Genomic DNA, 17,797 nt, shown 5'->3' on the forward strand with positions numbered 1-17,797 from the left:
AGATTTAATGTACTCATCTAACTTGGGCCCTTATTTTATAAACACTGAGTGCTTATTGTGGGCAGGGTACTGTGCTACACATTGAGATACTGGACTGATTTCCTTAGTCAGGAAAGCCTAAAAAGGTATTTGTTGACCTCCTGCTGTGGTTCTGCATCCATGTGAACTTGGAAGTGGATCCTTTTCCAGTTGAGTCTTCAGATGAGGCCACAGACCCCAAAATGACAGCTTGCTTGCAGCTGGACCCTCCAGACCCACAGAAACTGTGAGGTAAGAAATGTATGTTGGATTAAGCTGCTGAGTTTTGTGGTAATCTATTACATTGCAGTAGATAATTAATTTCTGAGCTAAGGAACTTTATCCACATTTATTTGTGCTTTGTTCGCAGGAACTTCTCCAAACTCTGGTGACTGCAAGTGGAAGCAGAGCACGTAATTGTTAAAGAAGACAAAACCAAAGCTTGAGGGATTTTTATCTCATAAAAAAAAAAAGTTTAGTGTGATTTTTAATGATTCTTTCAAGAGACAACTCTTACCTGAAAATAGTAATTGTGAGCTAAATTTTGAAAATAACCCCTTTCCTGATGTAAAATCTTGTCATAAGTTATTTGAGGTTAAGAGAAAAGTGAAAAATGTACCAGCTGGAACATAGAGCCTCAAGCACAATCAATCGGTATTTAACTGAAATCTTTTTTTCCCTGCTAGCAACTCTCCATAAGTTAAGAAATAAAGAAATAAAGAAAGTTCAAATAAATAATCACCCGTTCTTAAAGTGCTTTGGGAAAACATGTATTCTATTTAATACCAATGTAAGCCATTTAATAAATATATTAATCTTTGACATTTGTTTGTTTATTCCACGTTGGATTTTAATAATGAAATAATAACATATTCACTATTCATATGTCCAAAAAGACAAAGCCAAAAAATGGATTTAATTGTTTATTTTTCTACTCTTCTATTTTCTCAATAGTTTATTTCTATATTATTAAACAATTGGATATACACCTATTTACTAAGATATATTTACATACATTGTAGAAAGAAGAAAGCTAATGGATGTCCATTTGTCCTAGATCAATTAGCATTAAATCTAAGTATTAATTTTCTGATACCCAGGCTAAAAGGGACTATTGAATTATCTCTGCCTACGAGGAATTCCTTAAGGAAAGGAAGCATGTTTTATTCATTGTTGTAGCCCCAGTGTCCATGCCAGCCTATCACCTAAATGATTTTTGCCAAATAAGGGAATGAATGAGGGAAGGGAGGAAGGAAGAAAGGAAGGAATGACTATATCTCTGATTTCTCTTGCTGAAGCCGTGCTATTGTCTCCAAGTTTTGACTTCTCTTAAGCTTTTAAAAACTTGGCAGAATGGATAACCAAACTCAAATTGTTCAGACATAAAAATCAAGGGGTAAATTTGCAAGCTATTTAAAATTTAAAGAAAGAAATATGTACTTGGGCATGTTGTTATAATTCTTCACTTGATATCAAGGTTACTTTGGGAAGCAACATTTATCTTCATAACCTCACCAATTTAGTACATGTATTTTAGACTCAGTAAAATAGGAGGGTCAGCCTCTGTTCAATAGGAGAGAACTTTTAACCTGTTGCAAATACATAGCTTTAATATGGGGATGTTTACAATAGCAAGTAATACCATTTATTAAGCTCACCTAGTGCCAGACAGAGAACCAAAAGGTTGACGAATCTATTTTAAACAGGAAGAAACTGAAATCAGAGAGGTTGAGTAAACTACGCAATATCAAACAACTGGTAAGAACTTGAACACAAATCTATTTCAACGTAAAGCTCTTTCAGATCAAAAACTAATTACCCAGTTTCCTTGACTGAAAAAATGCCATTGACTGTGAGATTGAGGATGAGCATTTAGGGAAGAAGAAATTAAAACATTAAATGCAAACACAAATAATGTCACTAATTGATGGTAGTAATATACATTTAGTTTTATAATTAACTTCTTCCCATAGTATCACATACACAAAAAATCAATGTCTAAACATTTTTCACATTCAAAATGTCAAGGTCTTTTTGAATTGGTTTTGGCCACTGGCAGTTAAACAGCATCATGATAACTGATTTTCATAATTTTCACTCACAGTCTTGGTATTTTTGGCACTATTAAAACTATCAATATAATTTCTAGGGTACATTGAAGATTACCAAGGTTTTCTTTATACTTCCTAATTAGACTCATGGTTTCAATTACAGGGTTAAAAGCATTAATTGTTTTTTTTTTTTTAATTTGAGTATAGCTGACACACAATGTTACCTTAGTGGTTCAACATTTTCATACATCTTGAAGTTATTAATTTGGAATTTATGTAGATCTGTATTTGAATCCAAGATCTGCCATTATGTGAATGTGAACTATTTTTTTTATCAGGAAAGGTTAAGTCATGCTTTGATATAAAATGACACCAACATTTCCGTGGCTTACAACAGCAAGAGTTTATTTCTCCCTCAATCCACTTGTGCATTCCATGTTTGCCACCATGGTCTTGCCCATCGTTCTGGGTTAAGATGGTTACTTGGAGTGAGTGACATCTAAACCAAGACTGAAGGTGAAGTGGGAGGGTTGTGAATGTGACTGGAAAAGTCTCCCAGGCAGAAAAACAATGTGAGCAAAGGCCTAGGGACCAGAGAGTTTAGAAATTAAGAGAACCGTATTTTAGGGACTATGTGTTCCAGAAGCCATATTGAGTCCTTGACTTACCAAATATCTTTGTGATCCCAAGAAATTTTCTTAAACGCTCTTAAACTCAGACCTCATCAAATGAAGAGAATAATACCAATACTTTATTTTTTTAAAGATTATTTATTTATTTTTTGTGAGAGAGAGAACATGAGTTGGGGGGTAGTGGCAAAGGGAGAGGGAGAAGCAGGCTCCTCACTGAGCAGGGAGCCCAGTGCAGGACTCCATCCCAGGACACCAGGATCATGACCCAAGCCAAAGGCAGACACCCAACCGACTGAGCCACCCAGGTGCTCCAGTACCAACACTTTAGTATCAGATGTCTACTGATTTAATAAGATAATACATGTGAAAATTTCTAACACATTGCCTGGCCCATATTACACAACAGTCTCTGTATATTTTCCTTTTCAGTATGAGAAACTGTATTGTCTATCAAATGTAAACATAATGAAAACATCAGTGAGAATCTCTCAACATACATCATTTCGGGTCTCAAGATGAGGTAAAATAAATATTGGATCTAGATACTTTGTGCTTCCAAGAAATATTTTTTCAGTTAAACAAAAATTTTTTCAGTATCCATAGACAAACCCTTCTCTGGATTCTACAGGAATTTCAAAACAGTAAGACATAGTTTCTGAAGATTTGTAGATATCAAAACCTAATGAGAGAGACAGTACAAACAAGTTTGCTTGGCTTTTATTTGCTAAGTGGTCTCCTCTACACAGAATCTGTTCTGAAATAAATTTGGGGTATTTTTCAGCTGTCAGATGAATGCCTACTTATGTGATTATTCTTGTCCAGTACAGATAGCCAACAAAAATAGACACATTCTAATTATTTTGTTTCTTTCTCATTATTTGAGTTGTCATGATAACTGAATTAGGCTGACTAATTAAAGTGTGATTGGCCAATTCATTTAATTAAGTTACTATAATGACAAAAAAAACCCCTCAATTAAATCAAATGGTTGATTTAATGATACTGTATTCTTGGGTTGACACAACTTATTTATTTATTTTTCAAGATTTTTATTTATTTGGGGGCACCTTGGTGGCTCAGCCGTTACGCGTCTGCCTTCGGCTCAGGTCATGATCCCAGCCTCCTGGGATCGAGCCCCGCCTCAGGCCTCCTGCTCCGCGGGAGGCCTGCTTCTCCCTCCCCGCTCCCCCTGCTTGTGTTCCTGCTCTCGCTGTGTCTCTCTCTGTCAAATAAATACACAGCAGGAACACAAGCACAGGGAGTGGGAGAGGGAGAAGCAGGCTCCCCGCTGAGCAGAGAGCCCGACACGGGGCTTGATCTCAGGACCCTGAAATCATGACCTGAGCAGCAGGCAGACGCTTAACGACTGAGCCACCCAGGCGCCCGAAGTTGACACACCTTTAAAAAAGAAAGGAGACACAATAGAATATTTAAAAGGTTGGGAATTTACACCCAAAAAATGTTTTCTTAAATGCAGGAAAATATTGATTGTAGTTGGCAGCTGCAATGAATGACATCTGATGAAGAAAGATAATGCAGAGCTTTTCTCTCTTCTGTGTTCAACTGCATAGAATAAGACATAAAAGGTTTTTCACTGAAATGATTTTATTTTTTCTATATAATGCCCTTCTATTACAGGGTTGCAAAGCTTTTTTAATTCAAAATTAAATGGAAAAACACTTGTTTTTAAATATACATTTTTGGCAGCTTTGTGCTATACTAGACTTGGGGTATCAATCAGTGAGACACGGGGAGTTCTTTATGCTTCTTTCTTTGTGTGGTATCAACTATAGAGTTACGTTTTCCACTTAGCAATTTAAAATAAGAATGGGAGGAATAAATTTCAATTTGCTGATAATTCACAAGAAGTTCAACTTTCATACTTTTGCCTCCTTTAACCTTGAACCTGGTATACATCATTAAGTACTATGAAAGAGACCACCCATGCTCACTAAATAATCAATGTTCTCTACTGGGTTGACGGGAGTTGAAATATGGGAGCTGCCTGGGTCCCTGAGTCACTGCTTGGAGAAGAGCCAGGAGCCACTTGAGCTGCATCTGACAGTGAATGTGAGCCAGAAAAAAAACACCTTTATTGCAGCAAGCCCCTGAGATTTGGGGTTTAATCTGTGACCACTGGCTAACCTCACCTCTTCTGATCCCCTGTGGCTGAAGCTAGTGGTGCTCACCAACACTGAAGCACTCCTTCACCCTTGCAGGTGCGGTGGGGCCAGGTGGCTAGGGGATGTATGAGCCACCTGGTCTAAGGATATCATCACTTGAGAATGTGTTCTCTCTAATGTATCTCTCTATTCACCACAACTGGGTGCTAACCATTGTGTCCCTGTAGTGCAACTCATGGATATTGAACACATTTTAAACAAGACAAGAGTGTTTCTTGTGAAATATAGATGAGTCCTGCATAGGATGCCTCTGACTGAGAACTACTCTCTGTTAACCTCAGGAAAGGAATTTGACTGTAATCCTCAAAAAGGCTGGAATGCTCAAACAACAGAGACACAGTATCTAACCCGTAGTCCTCTGAGAAATCACATATAGTGTATGGAAAATAGTATATTTTGTTAAGAGCAATGAAAAAATTATGCTATAATGAATTCTGATTGATAAAATAACCATGTATTGAGAGTGCTCCATGAAACTGCTACACTGGGCAATACGAAAATCATAGGTAAAAGTAATATCATAGGAGCTGATAAAACTTGCGACTACTGATGTTGACGGTTGAATGTGCTGGTCAATCAATCACAGTCCCCTCAGGGTGCTATCCCTCCAGAGAGGAACTCTCCTAAAGATTTACACTTGATTATGATAAATTCACTGTGATTCTTAAAATCACTCCATCAAGTCCAGAAAGCTATAGATCAGAAATGGAAAATAATTCCAAAGTGAGTACAAGAACTTGAGGAAGTCTACACTGCAATTATTGGATGATGCGGCTGCCTGTTTAAAGCCATACCAACCCCTCACTGCCTATTTTGTTTAAAGTGTTTGGAACCTATGAGTTTTGATTGTCTATCTGATTATACACTATTGCAAGGCTCACAATCACCATCAAACAAGCAGTAATTGTGATTGTTTTGTCCTAAGAAGGACTTGAGCATAGATCAGGGATTCGCACTCTGCAGGAGGGTTCATTTCACTAGCCCTGAATGTGGCATGAGGTGTTTTGCTGAAGTAAGAATTTTGTCTTTATTGCACTGACCCCTAGTCAAAGAGTGAAATCTACTGATGAATGATGTTGTTCTGTGACCGTGAGTCTGAGGAAAGTGGTGTGTACTAGATTGTCAGCATTGTTTATTATTGATAAAAGTGAGTCTCAGTGACATTCCAGAAGGCTCCACCACTGAGGGCTGGTTGTATAGCAAGAACATGCCTACCTACCCAGCAGGGGAGATGGAGCCCTGATGAGACTCCATCTTTGGATCCCTGGTCTGAGATGTTCTGTGTACATCCAGGGGGTTCCCGATTGAGAGAGAAAAAGCATGTCCTGGGATGACCCTCTGGAGATGGCAACTGGCACACACTCCTCACTCTCCAAACTCCTTGTTGCAAGGTCACCTCTGGCTGTGATGTATATCTACACATTACTGCTGTTGCTATGTTGGATCCTCTCTCTACAATAAACTGAATATTTGTAAGCCTGGCTGGTTTGCGCTCTGGGAGTCTTCTTTAGTAATCAAATCCTGCCTAATTGCCACAGCAAATGTAGTTCCTGTCTCCCCACTTTCTGGCAAGGTGCCTGGCCTGTAGGATGCATCCGCTAAATATGAAATGACGAAAGGATTTACATACACTTACTTCCTTGGTGGGAAAAAGCCAAAATGATTGAAATAAATAGCAGTCAATTTAATTAAGTCACATTGCTTACCAAATAAAATAAAATAAATTTTTTTATCTTCAAAGAAAATTTATAAACAACACTGGAGAGAGAGAACACCTCCACACTCTGTTTATAAATAGTTCATCATTTGTACTTAAATATTAATAGCTAATATTTATCAGTACCTACTCTGTGCTGGACACTGGGCCAAGTGCTTAATATTTATCTTTTCATTCATCCATTTGTAACAAACCAATATTTATTAAGTACCTTTTTGATAGCAAGTAATGTTTAGATCCTGCGGATACATCTCATTCATTTCAGCCACCCTGCAAGTTGAGTACACTTCCTCATTTTACAGATAACAAAACTGAATTTTATTGATGTTTACTTGAAGAAGATTATAATAGAACAACTCCAGGAATTGAGTTTTAACCCTGATTCTTGTCAAAACTATGTTTAGTCTCTATGAGCCAAAGAGCCCTCCCTGAAAACTGGGCATGATAAAGTTCTCCTGCCAATCTCACAAGGAAGGAAGGAAGGACCAAAGGAGAGATGGTGTAGATCAAAATGATTTGCAAGCTGCAAAGTGTTATATAAAGGCACAATTACATGCCTAAGGACTACTTTTGCAACACAAAATAAGTAATATATTTCTGAAATCTTTTGTTGTTTGCTTTCCCTCCTTAACAACCAGAGGGAACCTATTTGAAGGAAGTAGCATAAGGATGCTTCTTCTAAGAAGAGTAGTTTCAAGCCCCATTGCCAAAGTCTTTATTATTTCAAGGCAAATAGTGTCGCAACCACAGAGTCATGCCAAGGTAGCATTCTTCTCAATATGCCAAAAACCAAAGCTCTTAGAATTCAGCTTTGTTCATTACCCACACAGTTTGATTTTGCATTTTGACCTTAAGAATCTAAGTCATGGTCAGGGGTTTCAACCAGAGTAACAGTGCCTGGAGGCAGAAAAATGCTTTTAATGACCTTCTGCATCCCCTCCCTACAGACTTCGAATTCTGCTGTCTGTAAAATGCTTTCTGAACTAATTATAGTAGAACATCTACCCGAACAAAAATGATTTTCAAAAATGTAAAATGACTATGAGCACATTTTAGGCACTAAAAGATTTCGATTGGCTGTTTTTCCAAATACTGACTTGAATTTAGAAAAAGAAAAGATAAACAGTGTTCTTTTTTTAAATTTAAAATAAGATTTCCAAGTTACAGAGCATCTTAAAGCTTATACAATAGCAATTACTGTGTAATTAAAAATCAGATGGTTGCCAGTCATAAATGTCATGAAAAAGACTGCCTGTCTGATGGATGTCTTTAGGAGGCATTGCTAAGCACTGGAAATGGATAAGCAGTTTTGAGTTATAGAAAATCTTCTCATTGGGACAAAACTTAATTAAAGAAGCAGAATGTATTATTTACAAAATATTTCAGGCCTTTGCAGGGAGTTTCAGAAATCTGACTTAAAAACAAAGGAACAAAGGGATAGGAAAGGAGCTGGTTAGTTAGCCACACAGTCTTGGTTCTGGAGTCTCGTTTTTATTTGCATTTGATTTCTAAACTCCTGCTACCAGGAAGCAGTTGAACATTCTCTGTGTGTCTAATAAGAATTCAGACATAATAGCTGGGTTGAATTGTTTCTCTCATAAAATCAATTTGAAGTTCTAATCCCCAGTGCCTCAAAATGTGCCCTGATTTGAGGGTGCCTGCGTGGCTCAGTGGGTTAAGCATCTGCCTTCAGTTCAGGTCATGATCCCAGGGTGCTGGGATGGAGTCCTGAGTCTGATTCCCAGCTCAGCGGGGAGTCTGCTTCTCTGTCTCCCTCTCCGCCTGCCCCTCTCCCTGCTCATTCTCTCTCTCTAATAAATAAATAAAATCTTTTTAAAAATGTGACCTGAATTGGAAACAATCTTTACAGAGGTAGCTAAGTTAAAATGAGGTCATTAGGGTGAGCCTTAATCCACTATGACTGTTGTCCTTATAAAGAAGGGGAAACTTGGACACAGAGACAAGCACAGAGTGGGGACCGTGTGAAGACAGGAAAACCAGGTAAAGATTGGAGTTATGTTGCCACAAGCCAGGGACCACCTGGGGTTACCAGGAGCTGGAAGAAGCAAGAAGAGATTCTTCCCCTATGGGTTCGAGAGGCAGCATGGTCCTGCTGACACTTTGATTTCAGACTTCTAACTTCCAGAACCATGAGACAATCAATTCTTTTTGTTTGAAGCCATACCATCTGTGATAGTTTGTTGTAGCAGCTCTAGGAAACAAACACAAGGATATCTAAAGAAGTCAATTTAGTGTGTAGTTAGTAAGAGGGTGGGCTTCAAAGTCAATTATCTCTTCAGCCAATATTTTCTGACTCCCCTGCTCTAGGCACTGAGGACATGGGGACAATAAGGACAGGCAGGGTCCACCTTCCATGGAGTTCACATCGAGGCAGAGGAAGGCAGCAAATGAGCAAGTAGACAAATATATAAAATGAGCTCAGAGCTGATGATTGGTGCAAAGAAACAGAAGTAAGACAATAACAAAAGAGAGCAATGGTTGGGTGTTTTAGAAATACCTCTTTGAAAAAGTGACATTTGAGTGTAAATGGTGAACAAGATCTAGTCATATGAGTACTTGGGCAAAGAGTATTCTAGGTAAAGAGATCAGAGAGAGAAAGGCCATGAAGTGGGAACAAGGCCCCTGTGTTCCAGCAACAGAAAGAAAAGTCTGGCAAAAGAGTTCTAAATTCAGGAGACAGTGATATAAGATAATATTTGAGTGGCTAGCAAGACCTGGTAAGTCATGGCAAAGATGTGGATCTTAGCCTATGGGTAAAAGAAAATCATGGAGACTTTTTTTTTTTTTTAAAGATTTTATTTATTTATTTGACAGAGAGAGAGACAGCTAGAGAGGGAACACAAGCAGGGGGAGTGGGAGAGGGAGAAGCAGGTTTCCCGCTGAGCAGGGAGCCCGATGCGGGGCTCAATCCCAGGACCCTGGGATCATGACCTGAGCTGAAGGCAGACGCTTAACGACTGAGCCACCCAGGTGCCCCTCATGGAGACTTTTTAAGTAAAGGATTGCTATGACTTATTTACATTTTTTTTTTAATATTTTATTTATTTGACAGAGACAGACACAGCAAGAGAGGGAACACAAGCAGGGGGAGTGGGAGAGGGAGAAACAGGCCTCTCACGGAGCAGGGAGCCCAATGTGGGGCTCGATCCCGGGATCCTGGGATCATGACCTGAGCCGAAGGCAGACGCTTAATGACTGAGCCACCCAGGCACCCCTACCTATTTACATTTTTTAAAAATTCTCACTGCAGTGCAAAAATAAATGTCGGTGGAGAGTGAAAACAGGGAGAATCAGCAATGTAGGTAAAAGAGAACGTTGGGTTAGGCTAGCATGGAAGTGAGCAAGTGGAGGTGACACTGGTCCATGTAGAATATATATAGTTTGGATGCAGGACTGGCTGATAAATTCAGTCTAGCTGGGGGAGGAAAGGAAAGAGGGAATCAGTGAGATTCTTTCCTTTCTGACATGAACAACTCAGTGGTAATGCCATTAGATGCGATGGGGAGGGGCAGGATTTCTGGGAGAGAGAGAAAGAGTCAAGAGTTCTATTTAGACATGTCTCATTTGCAATGTCCATTAGACATTTGCATGGCACTGTGGAGGAAGCAGTTATCTGGGACTTTTGAGAGAAATGAATGTTTCAGATATGAATTTGAGAATGATCAGCAAATAGGAGATATTTAAATACTTGGATCTAAATAAAAACTACCTAAGGAAAAAAATAAAGTTAGGGAGGAGTGTTGAAAAACAGATCCTGGGGCACCCCATCATGGACAGAAGAGGAAGGACCAGGAAAAGAGGGCATAGAGGGTTTCAAGGGAATTTCAATGCTCATAAAGTAAATGGCAGACCCACAAGAAGCACTAATAACACACAAACTTTATTAGAGGTGTTTGGACAAGATTGCATGAGAAGGGAAGTCTCTCCTGGAGGAGACCTTCCTGAACATCAGTGTAGAGTCATCACCCAGAAGGGGAGAAAACAAGGGAGCTCCACAGGGGAGAGGGGTCTTATGTATCTGGGCAATGCTGTTCCACAGCAAGATGGGGAGTCTGTGTCAGAGAGCTCTGAGGAGCAGCAGAGGGTAGGGGTCTTCTATCACCCTGGAGTGAGTCTTATGTATGGCTAGCAGATCTTGGGTACTGTTTTGAAGGGTATGTAAAGCAGGCAGGCTCTAAAAGGATAAAATTACACTTATTTGGACTATATCTAAAGCAATTGGATGTGTAAAAATTTGAGTTTGGCATCAAACTTTAAGCCAAAGTTACTTGCCTGCTGTGAAGAAGTATGCCCTTCACAGGAGCATATTGTTGGAAGGGAAGCATGAGAAATGGGTTAGTTGTTCTACAACCCCAGAGGATATAAGCATGCATTAGAAACTTTCTAATGGGAAATACTACAGCGTGCTGTGTTGGTGGTGGGAGTAAAGAGAACATCCTCTCCCTGGTTTCACATTTCCATGCAGAGAGGCCTCCACCAGAGTGACGCTTTTAGCCTCTTGCCCTACAACTTACTCTTTGCTCCTCACAGTGGAGAAGGGAGTTGACCAATCCATGGGTAAAATCCATTGGTCCTGTTTCTTAAGCTGATGGAGTCAATCTATCAAAAGTCCGAGAGCACTGGAAAACTGTCTTTTTCCTTCTTCCTCTCTGTACTAGATCAGGATTAGCCAGAATCCTAGAGAAGGCTCTAAGCCTGAACTTCCCTTTGGGAAGATTTCCCAAAGGTCTAAACTGAAATGGTAGCAAAGTGTGTTAGCGAGTACTTTGGGCAACAGTTTAAAGCTCAATCTACAATGGATTTTCAGTAATGATGATGAAATTTTTGCTTCCATTAGGCTATCTCCATTGATTCCACACTTGGTAGGAGAATAAAAATATATTGTATATGCACCTGCTAAGAATGATTTAATAAAATGGGTGTATGAAAGGAAGAACGGAAATTGGAGGAGCTACATTGAGTAGGCTGGACTTAAATATCATCTGTCCATCGTGACCAAAGAGAAAGCAGAGTATAGGGGTACAGATGCAGATACAGCAAGAAGATGGACTTGGAATCAAGTCTTGACTCTATCATTTAGATAGATGGCCTTGAGAATATTCCTTAGTCTCTCTGAGTTTTATTTTTCTTACTTGTGAAATAAGAATAATATTTGTCACCATCAATTTACTATGAAACATACATGAGGTGTCACATGAAAATACTTAGCAAATGATCCAGTCCCTTAAAATCAGCAAATAAATAATAATAATAATATCTGTAGTAATAAGCTTAATTGAATATTATTCTTTGGTGAAGCATCTCCTCATGCCTTTTGTCAATTATTTTGTTGGGTTATTGTCTTCTGTTAACTTATAGATGGGACATGAATTCTTTACCAGATACAAGTATTATGAATATATTTTCAGAGTAAGTGGCTTATATATTTATTATCTTGGTGGCATATTTTAATAACTACAATTTTTAAATTTTTATGAAGTCCAACTTATTAATTATTCCAATATTAGAGCATTTTGATCAAATATAAGTAATATTTGCCTACTCTGAGGCTAGGATGTTCTCTATGCTTTCTTCTAGAAGCTGCATGGTTTCAACTTTTATCATTACACCTATAACACACCTCAATTTTTTTTAATTTTTATTTGAGACAGAGAGAGAGAGAAGCAGAGGGAGGGGCAGGCAGAGGAAGAAGCAGACTCCTTGCTTAGCAAGGAGCCTAACGCAGAATTCAATACCGGGACCCTGGGATCATGACCTGATGCTTGACCGACTGAGCCACGCAGGAGTCCCCATCTCAATTTTTATGAATGGAATAAGGCAACTCAAGGTGTATGTGTGCATGTGTGTGTGTGTATATTTAAGTCAGGTTGATTGAGATACAATTTACTTGCAATAAAATTCATCTTTTTCAGGTGTGCTTGATGAGTTTTGATAAATGTATGCATTTAACCTCCACCACAATTGAGGTATAGAACATATTTAGAAAATGAGAAGTTTTCTATAGCCATTTCAGTCAACTCTCACTTTCTTGCACCCCTAACTCCGGATAACTGCTGATATGTTTTCTGTCCCTTTGGCTTTGCTCTTTATAGAATGACCTATAAATGGAATCATGCAGTCCAAAACCTTTTCTGTCTGGATTCTTTTACACAGAACAATATCTTTGACATTTGTCCACATCATTGCATGTATCCATAATTTATTCTTTTTATTGCTGAGTAGAATTTGAATTCATGGATTTACCACAATCCATTTATTCATTCAGCAGTTGTAAATGATGGATGTTTGGGTCATTTCCAATTTTTGGCTATCATGAATAAGTGTCTATGAACATTTTATTTTTTTTATTTTTTTTATTTATTTTTTAAATTTTATTATGTTATGTTAGTCACCATACAATACATCATTAGTTTTTGATGTGGTGATCCATGATCCTTTGTTTTCGTATAACACCCAGTGCTCCATGCAGTACGTGCCCTCCTTAATACCCATCATCGGGCCAACCAATCCCCGCTCCCCACTCCCCTCCAAAACCCTGTTTGTTTCTCAGAGTCCATAGTCTCTCATGGTTCATCTCTCCCTCTGATTGCCCTCCCTTCATTTTTCCCTTCCTTCTCCTAATGTCCTCCATGCTATTCCTTATGTTCCACAAATAAGTGAAACCATATGATAATTGACTTTCTCTGCTTGACTTATTTCACTTAGCATAATCTCCTCCAGTCCCAACCATGTTGATGTAAAAGTTGGGTATTCATCCTTTCTGATGGCTGAGTAATATTCCTTTGTATATATGGACCACATCTTCTTTATCCATTCATCTGTTGAAGGGCATCTCAGCTCTTTCCACAGTTTGACTTTTGCAGACATTGCTGCTATGAACATTGGGGTGCATATGGCCCTTCTTTTCACTACATCTGTGTCTTTGGGGTACATACCCACGAGTGCAATTGCTGGGTCATAGGGTAGCTCTATTTTTAAACTTTTGAGGAACATCCACACTGTTTTCCAAAGTGGCTGTACCAACTTGCATTCCCACCAACAGTGTAAGAGGGTTCCCCTTTCTCCACAACCTCTCCAACATTTGTTGTTTCTTTCCCTGTCCATTTTTGCCATGCTAACTGGTGTAAGGTGGTATCTCAATGTGGTTTTGATTTGAATTTCCCTGATGGCTAATGATGATGAATATTTTTTCATGTGTCTGTTAGCCATTGTATGTCTTCTTCAGAGAAGTGTCTTTATATCTTCTGCCCACTTTTTGACTTGATTATTTGTTTTTTGGGTGTTGAGTTTGAGAAGTTCTTTATAGATCTTGGATACCAGCCCTTTATCTGTAGTGTCATTTGCAAATATCTTCTGCCATTCTGTGGGTTGCCTCTTTGTTTTGTTGACTGTTTCCTTTGCTGTGCAGAAGCTTTTTATCTTGATGAAGTCCCAAAAGTTCATTTTTGCTTTTGTTTCACTAGCTTTTGGAGATGTATCTGGAAAGAAGTTGCTGTGGCCGATGTCAAAGAGGTTACTGCCTATGCTCTCCTCTAGGATTTTGATGGATTCCTGTCTCACATTGAAGTGTTTCATCCACTTTGAGTTTATCTTTGTGTATGGTGGTAGAGAATGGTCGAGTTTCATTCTTCTGCATGTGGCTGTCCAATTTTCCCAGCACCATTTATTGAAGAGACTGTCTTTTTTCTATTGCATGTTTTTTTCCTGCTTTGTTGAAGATTATTTGACCATAGAGTTGAGGGTCCATATCTGGGTTCTCTATTCTGTTCCATCGGTCTATATGTCTGTTTTTATGCCAGTACCATGCTGTCTTGGTGATCACAATTTTGTAATATAGCTTGAAATCAGGCAACGTGATGCCCCCAGCTTTGTTTTTCTTTTTCAACATTTCCTTGGCGATTCGGGGTCTTTTCTGATTCCATACAAATTTTAGGATTGTTTGTTCCAGCACTTTGAAAATGTCATTGGCATTTTGATCGGGATGGCATTGAAGGTATAGATTGCTCTGGGTAGCATAGACATTTTAACAATGTTTATTCTTCCGATCCATGAGCCTGGAATATTTTTCATCTTTTTGTGTCATCTTCAATTTCTTTCATGAGTGTTTTTTAGTTCCTAGAGTATAGATCCTTTACCTCTTTGGTTAGGTTTATTCCGAGGTATCTTGTGGTTTTTGGTGCTATTGTAAACGGAATCGTTTCTCTAATTTCTCTTTCTACAGTTGCGTTGTTAGTGTATAAGAAAGCAACTGATTTCTGTGCATTGATTTTATTATACATATTCTTTGTGTGGATATATGTTTCCAGTTCTCTAGATGTAGAATTACTGGATCATACGGAAAGTCTATGTTTAATACAAAACTGTCAATCTGTTCTCCAAAAGTAACTTTACCTTTCCACCAGCACTGTGTGAGTGTTTCAGTCACTCACATTATCCCCAGTACTTGGTATTTTTAGTATGGGTCACTGTAGTAAATATGCAGTGATATTGTGGTTGTAATTTGCATTTCCATGACAACTACTGACAGTGAGTATTTTCTCATGGGTTTATTTATATATATCCTTTAGTGAAATCTTTGTACATTACTTTTTAAAATTGAATTGTCTTCCAATTATCAAATTGTAAGACTGCTTTATATAGACTGAACATATGTCTTTCAGCAGTTATGCTTTGTAATTACTTTTCTTCCAGTGTGTGTGTGTGTGTGCGTGCACGCGTGTGTTATTACGAAAGGGTGTTGAAGTCTGTCAAATGCTTTTTATGCATTTATTGAAATAGCTATATGGTTTTCCCATTAGCCTGCTGAAATGATGATTTATCTTGTTCGATATTTGAATATTAAGCAGACTTTGTATTCCTGAAATAAACCTCACTTTATAATGAGACATTGCTTATGTATATTGCTGGGTTCTACTTACTAGAATTTGGGTTCTATTTACTAGAATTTTGTTAAAGATTTTTATATCTATGTCCATGGAGGCTACTGATCTACAGTTTTCTTTTCTTATAGTGTCTTTTTCTGATTTTGGTATCAGTGTAATGTTACCTTCATAAAATAATTTTGGAAGTATTCATTTCTGTTCTGTCTTGTGGAGGTTTGAACAGGATTGGTATTATTACCTTCTCAAATGTTTGGTAGAATTCATCAACAAAGCCATCTGGGTAGGAGTCTTTTTGTGCGTGTACAAAAATGTTGATAGTTTTGAATTTAATTTCTTTAATAGTAAGGGCTATTCAGGTTACTATTTTTTCATAAGTGAGTAAGATTTAGTACCTTGTACCTTTCAAAAAATATGTACTTTTCATCTAAGCTATAGAATATATTGACAAAAAGTTATTTGTAAGATTCCTTTATTATCTTTTTAATGTCTGTAGGATCTAAAGTAAAATCTTTTCCTTCTAGGTATAATAATTTGAGTCTTCTCTCTTCCTTTCTTGTTGGTTGGAGGTTTATAATTTTATTGATCATTTCAGAGAACTAGTTTTTACTTTACTGATTTTCTTTTTTGCTTTTATATGTCACTAATTATTCATTTTCCCCCTTTTCCTCCTTAAGTTTGATTTGCTCATTTTTTTCTGGTTTCTTAAGGCAATAGCTTAGATCAGAGGTTGGCAAATTATAACCCATAGCCTATTTTTGTACAGCCTCTGAACTAAAAATGTTTTTTATATTTTAAAGGGTTGTAAAAAACATAGAGCAGTCAACAGAGACCATCTATGATCCACAAAGCCCAAAATGTTTACTAGTTAATCATTTATTTTCAAAGTTTACCAATTCCTGGCTTTGATCATTTATTTGAGTCTTTTTAAATATCAACATTTAAAGCTACAAATTTCTGGGGCATCTGGATGGCCCAGTCAGTTAAGTGTCCGACTTTTGATTTTGGCTCAGGTCATGACCTCTGGGTCATGAGATCAAGCCCCTCATAGGGCTCCGTGCTCAGTGGGAAGTCTGCTTGGGATTCTCTCTCCTTCTCCCTCTGCCTCTCCTCCCATTTGCACTCTCTCTCTCTCTCTCAAATAAATAAATATATCTTTAAAAAAATAAAGCTACAAATTTCCCTTTAATCACTGCTTTGGCAGGACCCCACAGCTTTGTTACACTGTTTTTTCTTCTTTATTTAAATAAAAGTATTTTCCAATTTGCCTTGTGATTTCTTCTTTGCCCTAAGGATTATTAACTAAGTGTTCCTTAATTTCCAAATGTTTGGTTACTGATTTCTATCTAGTTAAATTCTGCTGTGGTCAGAAACATATTTTTTTTTCCCTGTGAACTTAATGTTAGATAGTTTCTATTTCTGTTCTTTCAGATTCACTGGTTTTTTTTTCCTCCTGCAATGTTGATCCTGTTTATTTTATCCAGTATTTTATTTCATACATTCCATTTGTCATTTCTAGAAGTTTCATTTACACAAACAGACACATATGTCCTTACTATAATTGGTGTTTTAGTATAAATCCTTCAGCACATTTATAAGATGTATGGTTGCTGCTTTGAAGTTCTTGCCTGATTCTACCATTTCTATAATTTCCAACTCATTCTCCTACTGCTTATGGGTCATAATTTGCTAATTATTTGAATGTCTAGTATATTTTAATTGGACACCACTTTTTAATTGGACGCCATATGTTACATTGCTGAGTGTTTAGATTTTGTTATTTTACTTTAAAAATGTTAGTTTTCTTTGGGGGCAGCAGTTAAGTTTTCCTGGGATTATGTTGATACTTTGGCGGGGGGGCGATTATTTTAAAACTTTGTTAGGGAAGTCCTAGGATATCTTTATCTCTAGAATTAATTTAGCCCTTCTAATAATTTTACTGATTTCTTCAAGTTTTCAATAAGTTCTTTGTACTCTGCTTGGACACAATTCAAATAACAATGTGAACTGTAAGAATTATTCACCTCATAGCTCCCAGCAGTTGTTCTTTGCATGGACTTGTAGAGTTTCACCTTTCACATTTGTAGATTAATACTCCCCCAAAGGCTCAGGAGGACACCTTTGCAAATTTCTGGACCACTTTTTCTGTGTAGTTCCCTCTTGTCTGGTGATTTGCCCTCATTATTTCAGGCACATCTACCTCTCTGAACTCCCATCTGTCTCTTCAAATCAGCAAGATGGCTGTGTTCCACTTGGGATTCCCCTCCTTGTTCTGTGGTCAGGACATATGTCCAGG

The sequence above is a fragment of the Phoca vitulina genome, unplaced genomic scaffold, assembly GCF_004348235.1.
Source record: "Phoca vitulina isolate PV1807 unplaced genomic scaffold, GSC_HSeal_1.0 scaffold25, whole genome shotgun sequence".
Classification (NCBI taxonomy): Eukaryota; Metazoa; Chordata; class Mammalia; order Carnivora; family Phocidae; genus Phoca; species Phoca vitulina.